Source organism: Balaenoptera musculus, chromosome 15 (assembly GCF_009873245.2).
Source record: "Balaenoptera musculus isolate JJ_BM4_2016_0621 chromosome 15, mBalMus1.pri.v3, whole genome shotgun sequence".
NCBI lineage: Eukaryota > Metazoa > Chordata > Mammalia > Artiodactyla > Balaenopteridae > Balaenoptera > Balaenoptera musculus.
In genome coordinates this window covers 29,404,863-29,413,923 of record NC_045799.1, presented here as the reverse complement: position 1 = coordinate 29,413,923, position 9,061 = coordinate 29,404,863, and the positions used below count along the sequence as shown (strand labels likewise).

The 9,061-nt window shown below is 54.1% G+C and overlaps 1 protein-coding gene across 1 annotated transcript in view; it reads right to left on the bottom strand.

The window, feature by feature from the left end:
• Nucleotides 1–627: 627 nt before the first annotated feature.
• Nucleotides 628–9,061, bottom strand: part of STK35 (serine/threonine kinase 35) — a 45,579-nt gene continuing 37,145 nt past the window's right edge. Inside the window, 1 exon segment of the mRNA XM_036826409.1 lies at nucleotides 628–5,212. The gene's annotated coding sequence lies outside the window, so the exon portion shown is untranslated.

Here is a 9,061-nt window from a genome sequence, read left to right as displayed (position 1 = left end):
GTTTTCTCCTCAGCAAAGGGGCACACACCACACCTACCACGCAGGCCAGCGAAGGTAACAGAAGCGCCCGAATTTTAATAAATGCCAGTCCTCACTCCGTATGGAATGTGGTTTCTGCTGGCCAGGCGGAGGGAGATGGGCTATGTGCTCTGCCCTGCGTCCCCTCCCCCACCCCCCCAGCCAATCACTGGTCCCCGGACACGGGTGCTACCCCCTCACCCACAGAGCTGTTTTGCCCAGCTCCTTTGAGAGCCTGTCTCCCAGCTGAGCTTTCCAAAAATGTCTCCTTCCCCTTGCTGCCACGGTTGGGAGACTCCTCTCATCTCTACATTAAAAATCCCTGAGGGCAGAACTTGCAGAAGCACAGAGCTGGGGCTGGAAGGGCCTTTGGATGTCTGGGGGGCTGGCAATGCTGGCTGGGCCCTGGGCCCCTGGGGAGAGCAGACCAGGCCTGGTGTGGCTTCCTGTCCCAGGTGTGGAGGGGGAGGACTACCCAAGGCCACCAGGCGTCTTCCCATCAAGCAGCCGAGTGTCCTCTTCTCCTGCCGCTCACCCCACCAGGACCCAGACAAGCTCCTCCAAACAGGAGGCGACAAAACCACAGAGCACTTCTTTTCAAATCACGTATGGCTTCTTTGACCCCATCAAATAACTTTATTCACACAAACGTCCCTTAATTTACAAAGCCTCAGTCATTCATACACATTAGGGGGATCCACAGTGTTCAAGGAACTTAAATATAATGTATCATACCAACCCAAGTAAACCAAGTACAAAAAATATTCATATATAAAGTTGTTCACACGTAGGTCCTAGATTACCAGCTTCTGTGCAAAAAAAGAAAATAAAGAAAATAGATTAACTAGTCTTTGAAACTAACCTTGTGCCTGGGTTAAACCCTCCCTCACACCCAAGTCGGCCCCACACGAATATGAATCATTGCAGCAACATTCTCGCCTGCTCTGATGGAAAGAGGCGCCTGGTACACAAAAAGATTTCTTTAAAATGTCCCTAAATGAACTCCCTTCCTCCTGTGGCCTCTCAGGGAAAAAGACGCGGGGGCCTCCTTCCCGTTACCCCCAGTCTAAGGACTCCTGGAGCTGCTGGCAGTGGACTCATCCCTCGGCTATGGATGCTGATATCAGCCAACCTCACGGCACATCCTGGTCCCCCGCCTCCCAGGGCATCTCTCCAGACAGGAGCCCCGGCCATCTAAGCCTGGCACGGCAGGATCAGAGACGGCTCGCACTGTCCCGAAGGCTGTGCCTCAGCCCCAAGCCTGGGGCCTGGAGAGCGGAGCAGGGTAAGCTCTTCTCAGGTCGCCAGGTCCTAGGAGACTCCAGCAGCTGGGCCCCCAGACAGGCCCAGGAGAGGGAAGGAGCAAGAACCAGAGCCCCACTTCGAGGCAGAGCCACCAGCGCCCCCAAGATGGGCAGGGAGGGAGCGGCACACGAGGAGCAAAGGTGGGTGGCGCACTTGGTGGGTAGGTCTGGGAGCCTGGGCGGCGGAGCAGAGAGTTACGGGTGGAGGCCCGACTCCTACCTCTCCAAGCTTCCTGAGGCTGAAACCCAGACATCCACCCAAGCAAGATCTGTCTTCTAAAAAGGTAAACAGCCAACAGCAGGAAAAGAAAGATTCCCACAATGCCCGCTCTTTTCCTTTTCTTAGAAAAAGACTCAAGCAAAACAAAATTATCTTATTGCTCCAAACACTGGTTTTCTAGGAGATAACTGATATGTTAAGGAGCGAGATCCTGGAGGAAGAGAATGAGAGGTGGGGAATGAAGGCTGTGAGGAAGGTGGTGAGTGGTCTTAGCACCGCAGGGTCGGGGGCAGAGGGGGTGCAGGGCCTGTGCCCCGGCCTCCTGCCTTCATTCACTCTGGGGTCACCACTGGCAGTGCCATAAAGGAGCCAGGCGCCGTCCAGAGGGTCAAATCTCCACCCAGCATGGGGCACGTTTCTCCTCCAGCTGTAAACACGGTATTTCTTAAGTAAACATTTAATACACTCCCTCAGAAAGGCAGCCATGGGGGCATGAACCACACGTGGGTGAGAGGAAAGAATTCCATTCTCTTGTCCCAGTACCTCTGGGATGAGAGGGTGCTAAGGCCTGCGACCTTAGTCCCGGTGCCCAGGAGGGGGTCAGATGGAGCTGGTCTCCGAGGAAGAGACTGCGTCCTCCCGGCTGGAGGTAAGAGGTGGGACCTGCTGGGGAGGAGGTGGCCGAGAGTGCACCTGTCTGCAGCACAGCCCTGTCCCCAGCAGAAGCTGCTAGTGAGCGCCCTGTGGTGGCTGGGGGTCACGTGCCTGGCTGCAGCTCTTAGGAAGGGATGGGGCGAAGACTGGGGCGTTCATCCTTCCACGAGGCTAACTGTGGGCGGGGGGTGAGAGTTTAAGTGGCAGATGAACACCGAGAGGGAGAAAGAAGCCTTGTACTGCCAACTGAGCCAGGCGGTTGGGCGGGGAGGGCAATGGAATAAGGCACTATGATCTGTCTTGCTGATTCCTCTCACTGAGGGGGAATGGAGCTCAGATCCGTAGGGCTGAGGCCCAGATCCTCCCTCCAAAGGCTATCCTTTTCACAGATCCCAGGAGACAAGAATAACTGACTGCTATTTTAAGGGTTGGAAACTCCTAGAACTTGGACAGGACTAACAAATTGGTGGCGCTGAGATGATGATCCCCAGAGCGGCTGCCAGGCCCGAGACCCAGGTAAAAGGCAGGAAGAGACGACAAGGCTGACTCCAGTGGGAAGAGATGAAGAGTGGCTAAGGGAGAGGACGGCTCCCTGGGCCTAACCGAGGCTAGTCTGCCGACTGGGCAGAGCCAGCCTTGACTTCGGGCTGACTTCCACCCGGCTGCTGGGTGTCCGAGGTGGATGAGTGGAGAACAGGGGAGGGAGAAGAGAGACAGGCACTTGGGGCTAACAAGCTGGGCCTCAGGAGCTAGGGAAGGAGGTCTTGCCACCAAGCAAGGACGGGCTGGGCGTCCTGCAAGACAAGGGTACGTGGAGGCTGGCTACCCCGACCGAGGCTGCCCACCTCACCCGAAAGGTAGGGCCACCTGTGACCTACAGCTCCAAGACCTTAGTCAGAGCTAAGAGACCTGGGGAGGGCGGAAGGGAAGGATAAGCAAAAGGTAAATAACCTGTTAGGCTTGAACCCTCACTAGGACTTCAGAGTGTGGGCTGCGGCCAGGGACAGGTGAGGGTGCCAAGTCCGGGGACTGTTTTTCCCACGTGCTCATGGACAGACAGACAGCTGCCCCCGAGGGAAGGCGGGGAGGTGGGGAAGAGAAGGGGTGCACACTGCAGTTAGGGGATGTGCTCTCCCAGCTGCAGCTCAGAGTAGACTCTAGGTTGTCTGAGAAGTCAGAGGGAAGAGACAAGAGACAGGTGATGACAAAGAATTTCAGCTCAGGGAGGGGAGGGAGGGGCCTGGTCACCTCCTGCTGCCCTGCTGGATCCTGCTAACCACAGCTAGCCATCTGCCCAGGAGGAGGAAGAGGACTTGAGAAAAGGCGGAAAGAATGTGAGCAAACATATTGCTGAGTTTGCAAGTCTGGGCTGATGCTGTGCTGGTCTCTCCCAAACTCCCAGGGCCGAAGGGCTGCGGCTCTGGGGGGAAGCCCTCCTTGGTCACACACCAACTTAAATGCCCTCCAACATCTCCCCTATCCATCCTATGCTGGTTTAGAGAAAACAAACAAAAACAACTAAACACAAAAGAAGAATTCCTTTTCCCTTCCTTGCTTTGCTGTAATGGGGTGAGAAGCCAGGTGAGGGGCAACTGGGACAGCTCTCCTTCTCCTGGCAAGGGGAGAGGACACCCCACTTCAGAAGCCCAGGAGTAGGGAGGTTGCGAGAGTCGTTGGAGAGCGGAAGAAAGGCTACAGACAGACACTGGAGGTGGGGTCACAGGGTCACAGCCAACAAGCCCACAGGCACCTAATGGCCACGGTCCACCCCGTCAGCCAGGTCCATCCTTTCCCATCAGACACATTTCCACTGAGGGTAGCCCCTAACAGTAAGTCCCTGCAGTGAGGGACATGATGCTCGGCACTGTCACCATATGTGACACCATGGGGCCGGCACACAGGGCACACCCCTCACTGTGAGGAGATGATAGCGGCAGCCGGTTCAGGACACCCTGTTCTTATGGCAATGGTCACAACTGGGTCTTGGGGACTCAGGCGGTGTCTGACGACCTGGACATCTGGCGGGTACATCTGGGAAGACGACGATCCAGGAGGCAGGAGGTGACGGGAGCTGAGCTCACAGGAGTGACAGATGCCTGTCGAAGACCCAGCTGTGTCCCAGGCAGAGGTTTGGCACACAGTTTTTTCTGGGAATCATCCTCTGGGAGGAAGATCACTAACAGAAAGGTAGGCTTGTAGAGCTGGGGTAGGCTGGCCGTTCAAACGCCAGGCAGTACGAGATGATCACCCTCTGTCCCTTCCCCCCTCAGAACTCCTGGTTTTAAAGGGCAGTAGAGGGAATGGATTCCCTCTGTAAGTCCTGGTGTGGCCCTGGGCTTCCAACTGCTTCAAGAGGACATACCCAAAATACAGATCTTCTTTCTCGAGTTCTCCTGGCCACGCCCTGGTCCTCCCCTTCCAGGTGGTTCTTGGCCTCTGATCATCTCCAAGGTCCAAGGGCCAGCCAGGAGCAGGCCACCAGGGAGTCCAGCAGTTCCTGCACCTGGTGGGGAGGCAGCACAGAGGCCTCCTTCTGGCTTCATGCCCCCCATTCCAGGAGAAATCCCCAAATTCTCCATGGAGGGGCAGGCCTTCTCTGTGGAAGTGAGGTGTTATAAGCAGAACTAAGAGATGGGTAAAAGAAAGAAGACAGGAAAAATAAAGGACAAAAACAAAATAGCTCCCTAACCCCTTATAAAAATTAAAAATGAAATTTATACATATGCTTTGTCCATATTGAGTTTCTTTAAAGAAATTGGTGCCTGTCCACAGCATAGCTTCCTGTTCTTCTGAAGTCTTAATCGTTGAAATTAAAAAAAAAAGGGGGGGGGGGGGGGAAGGAAGACAGAAAATAAAAAAATTAAGCAAAACTAAAAGGAGGGGGAAAACCCAAACAAAAGCTTCACATTGCTGGAGATCCAGCTGTTGGGAGATCGCCAACCGGCCAAGCCACCGCCTGTACCCTCTGCCGTCCTCTGTGCGAGACATGATGAGACTGTGGGTCCCGAGGATCAACCTGAAAGACAGAAGGCAGGGAGAGTGGACGTGGGTCAGTGGGCATGGGGCAACTCCAAGCTCCAGATCCCCCACTAGGTGCCAGCACCCAACCCAGATGAACTCAGGAGCCGTGCCATGCTGGGAGCCGGGGGAGTTGGTTTCTAAACACTCTCTATGGAGTGAATCCATCCTCACTACAACCACCACGCCGTGGACATGTTATCCCCCTTTTCAGATGAACTGTGGTGCAGCTTAAGCACCACGCCCCAAGTCACATCATTGGAGGGGTAGACTCCAGCTGGAAACCCAGGCACGCTGGCCCCAGCCACAAACCCGAGCAAAAACCCCATCCCTCTGTCCTGGCTTCCCCGCACTGTTAGGAGAAAGATGTCACAGGACCCAAGCCTTCTGTCCCCGCAGCCTTGGCAGCCCGAGTTCCCTCATCCCCCGCCCCCTACCCTCTGTGACCAATCATGCTGCACTGGAAGTTCACAGCAACCCTCTTACCCCATTTCAGAGACAAGAAAAGTGCGGCTCAGGCCTCTGAGAACCTGCACCAGGCTACCCACCCAGGTCATAGAGGGACCAGAGTCCCACAGGCAGGGGTAGTGTTGGTCTCCGAGCCGCCCACTGGGCCCCATGCTGCAGGACACTGCCGTGCTTAGGAAGGAGGCTGCAGCCAGAACTGTGGTCCAGTCCACAGTCTCTGCCACTGGACTGTGGGCAAATCTGAGTCCTCTGGTTCTTTGGTCTTGTCACCTGTACCACATCACAGGTTATTACAAGGACCAAATGAACGAATACGTGGAAAACTTACAACAGTGCCTGGCTGTATTGTTATTAGCTATTATTTGGGAATGGCCTTGGTGCCAGGCCTCAGAACAAGACCGGCGGCCAGCCTTTCAGGGATCTGTTCTAATGGAGGCCTAGAATACAAGAACCCGCAGAGATTAGCCCTGGGCCAGCCCCCACCCTGCTCAGCCCAACTTTCCCAGTCTGAGTCTGATTAGAGCTAAGTATAGCCCTAATACTGGTCAGGCGGGCCACCCAGGGCAGCAATGCTCCGTGGCGACCCATGGTCTCATCAGAGTTTCCAAGTGCCCACTCTCACCCTGAATGACTGAATCAGACAGTCTTACTCGGTGTGTGTGAAATCCCCCCACTGGCTTCAAGGCTCAGTAAGCTCGCTGCAGCCTGACAGGTATGCCCTCCCAGCCCTGCATCCTCCCCACCATTGCCTGCCGCCTGTACAGTCATATCACACTGGCCTGTCATCCTCAGGTCCCAGGGAGATGCCTGGCTAGTCCTCACGAGAGGCAGCAGGGTACTGCGATATTGGACAGTTTTACTTCTCCCGGTCAGCCTTCGTTTCTTCCTCTGAGAAATGGGGGCTCGTTTTTGAGGTTTGAGTGGAATACCGACTGTGAAGTACCTGGCCCACGGCAGGATCCAACTCCTCGACATCCCATCCTCTCCCAGCCATTTGTCCCCAACCAGAAATTATGAATGTGTCAGGCTTAAGAGGCCACGGTCCTCAGCCAGTGAACCATCCAAACTGCTTCCAGCCGGGCGAAGGTTCCATGGCAAGGACACGCACTCCACTGGAGGAGTATGACAAAGCCTTCTAGAAAGCAATTTGGCAACGTTTTCAGAGCTTCAAATGTATTTAGACCCTATAATTACACTTCTGGAAATCTAGTCTGATTATCCTAAATATGAAAAGGACTTTATGAATAAAGATGTCCACTGAAGTAGTATTTAATTTGAGGTAATAATCGCAAATCCAAAAATGAGAGATTGAAGCAAATGACCCATCTACTCAATGATACATTACAGAGGAAATGAGAAAGCTGTGTGGCATTTTGAACAACAGTATGGCAGAAGCATTTCCATGGGTTAAGTGGAAAAAAGCAGGCTATGAAGTTCTGTGACATATGACCATAGCTATGTAAAAAATAAAGACCTCCAAGTATAGGAAATCTGGCAAGAAAATACATCAAAATGTTGTACTTGTCATGGGTGGATTTTCCTCTTCCTCCACTCTCCCTCTGTATTTTTAATATTGAGTACACATCACACTGTCACACTTCACTTTTTAATGGGAAAAAAAGTGTACTTTAATGAATAAAGAAAGCTGGCAGCCCCATGAGAAAGGTCCCTGGAGTAGCGAGGGGTCCCAGAGACCAGATCCAGTCTCTTCTTTGGGCTCTTCCATACACAGTGGACAGTGGAGAATCTTCCACACCTGTCAGACAAGAGGCTAGACTGTGTGATTCCTTCCTTCACTGCACAGGTGAGGGGTGACTCAGGGTCCATGTGTGGAATCAAGTGGGGATGGAGGATAAAGGCACTGGAAAAGTATTTGATCTGGAAAGGAGAGACTGCCCCTCTCAGGCCCAGCCTTTTATTCTACTGCTTCTGTTTCCCTGCCTGTTAATTCCCCTCAACAAACATTCACTGGTGGGTCCTATATGCCAGTTTTGACTTGGAAAAATACAATCGTCATGAGCACATCCTGGGATGGTCCAGCAGCCACCTCAAACCTAGCTTTATTCAGCAGAGCAACCAGAAGATTGGGGGAGAGAGGGCTTGGGGGAACCTCACCATCTAAGACGCTAAGTCCTTGTGAGATACAAGAAAGGCCCGGGAAGTTGTATGGTCATGTGTGATTTGCTAAGATAATCTTTGGAACCAGTTATGACCTGTTTAACACTGCTTTCCTACCTCCCCTGGTTGGACCCAAGCTGAGGACAACCTCAAAAGGATGACCATCACAGCAGGAAGGTGACGCATGGCAGCGGAAAAGCAGTGTCGGCAGGGAGGCAGAAGTCTCCTTTACATAATAAACTAGCAGAACACACTGTGCCTGCAGAAGGTCACACCAAGCACCCAGCACTGCGAGAGTGCCTGAGACACCAGCGTCATGACCGCTCTAACCCCGGCTCCCCTGCCAGGAAGCGGCTGACATTTCCCACAGGCTCCTCCACACTCCCTCCCTCCAGCTTTGGCACTGGCTCTGGCCCTCCTGGTAGGACGCCTCAGGATAGTCCATAGGTTTGCCTCCTTCTGCCCAGTGCGCAGGGACAAGAGAAATAGGGCTCTTTCTTCCACAGAGAGAACCCTGGCTTTGCATTCCTTTCCCGTCTTCCATTAGAGAAGGTGCACCTTCCCCCAGGGAGCCAACAGCCGCGACCTCCCTGGAAAGGGGGGTGAGGGGTGGGCGGGCAGGGTGGGGCTTTCTACAGCCCCCGGTAGGAAGGGCTCAGACCACGTGGTTCTGGGGCAAAGCAGCAGCAGGCCCTCTCAGGCACCTGCTGGGACAATGAATGGTTTGGGTCCCAGCCCAGTGGGCCCTTGCCCTTCATCCTAGTAGTTGCCACACCTCCACTCCGACTGCCTGGGCTGTGGCTCGACTGCCTGATTGCCAGCTTCAGCCAGGACTTGCCATGTCCCTTTCAGTTGGAACGCTGACTTCTGACCACAGAGCCCTCCTAGAGGGCAAAGCCACCCCTCTGAGCACAATGAAAAACAGTGATGTGGTTAACCTGCAGGTGACGTCTGTAGCGCACTCCCATCTCTCACCTGCCTGACGCGCTCATCCAGTGAGGAGTTAACAAGGGAACAGGCCCAGAGATGGAGCCACTTGCCCCACATCAGAGCAGCAGGACCGGCACTCAGCCCCATCTTCTCCAGCCTCACCGCCCACAGCCTTTCTACTACGAGCCTCCATTTAGTGCTTCCAGAGCCGGCTCTGCCAGTGGCTCTAACAGCCTGCATTTGAGATGGGTCTCCTGGGGGAAAGGTGTCCAGGAAGGTGCTGGCAAATGCTTCCCTTTCTTATTTCAGCTCTCGGACTAAGTTCCCTCAG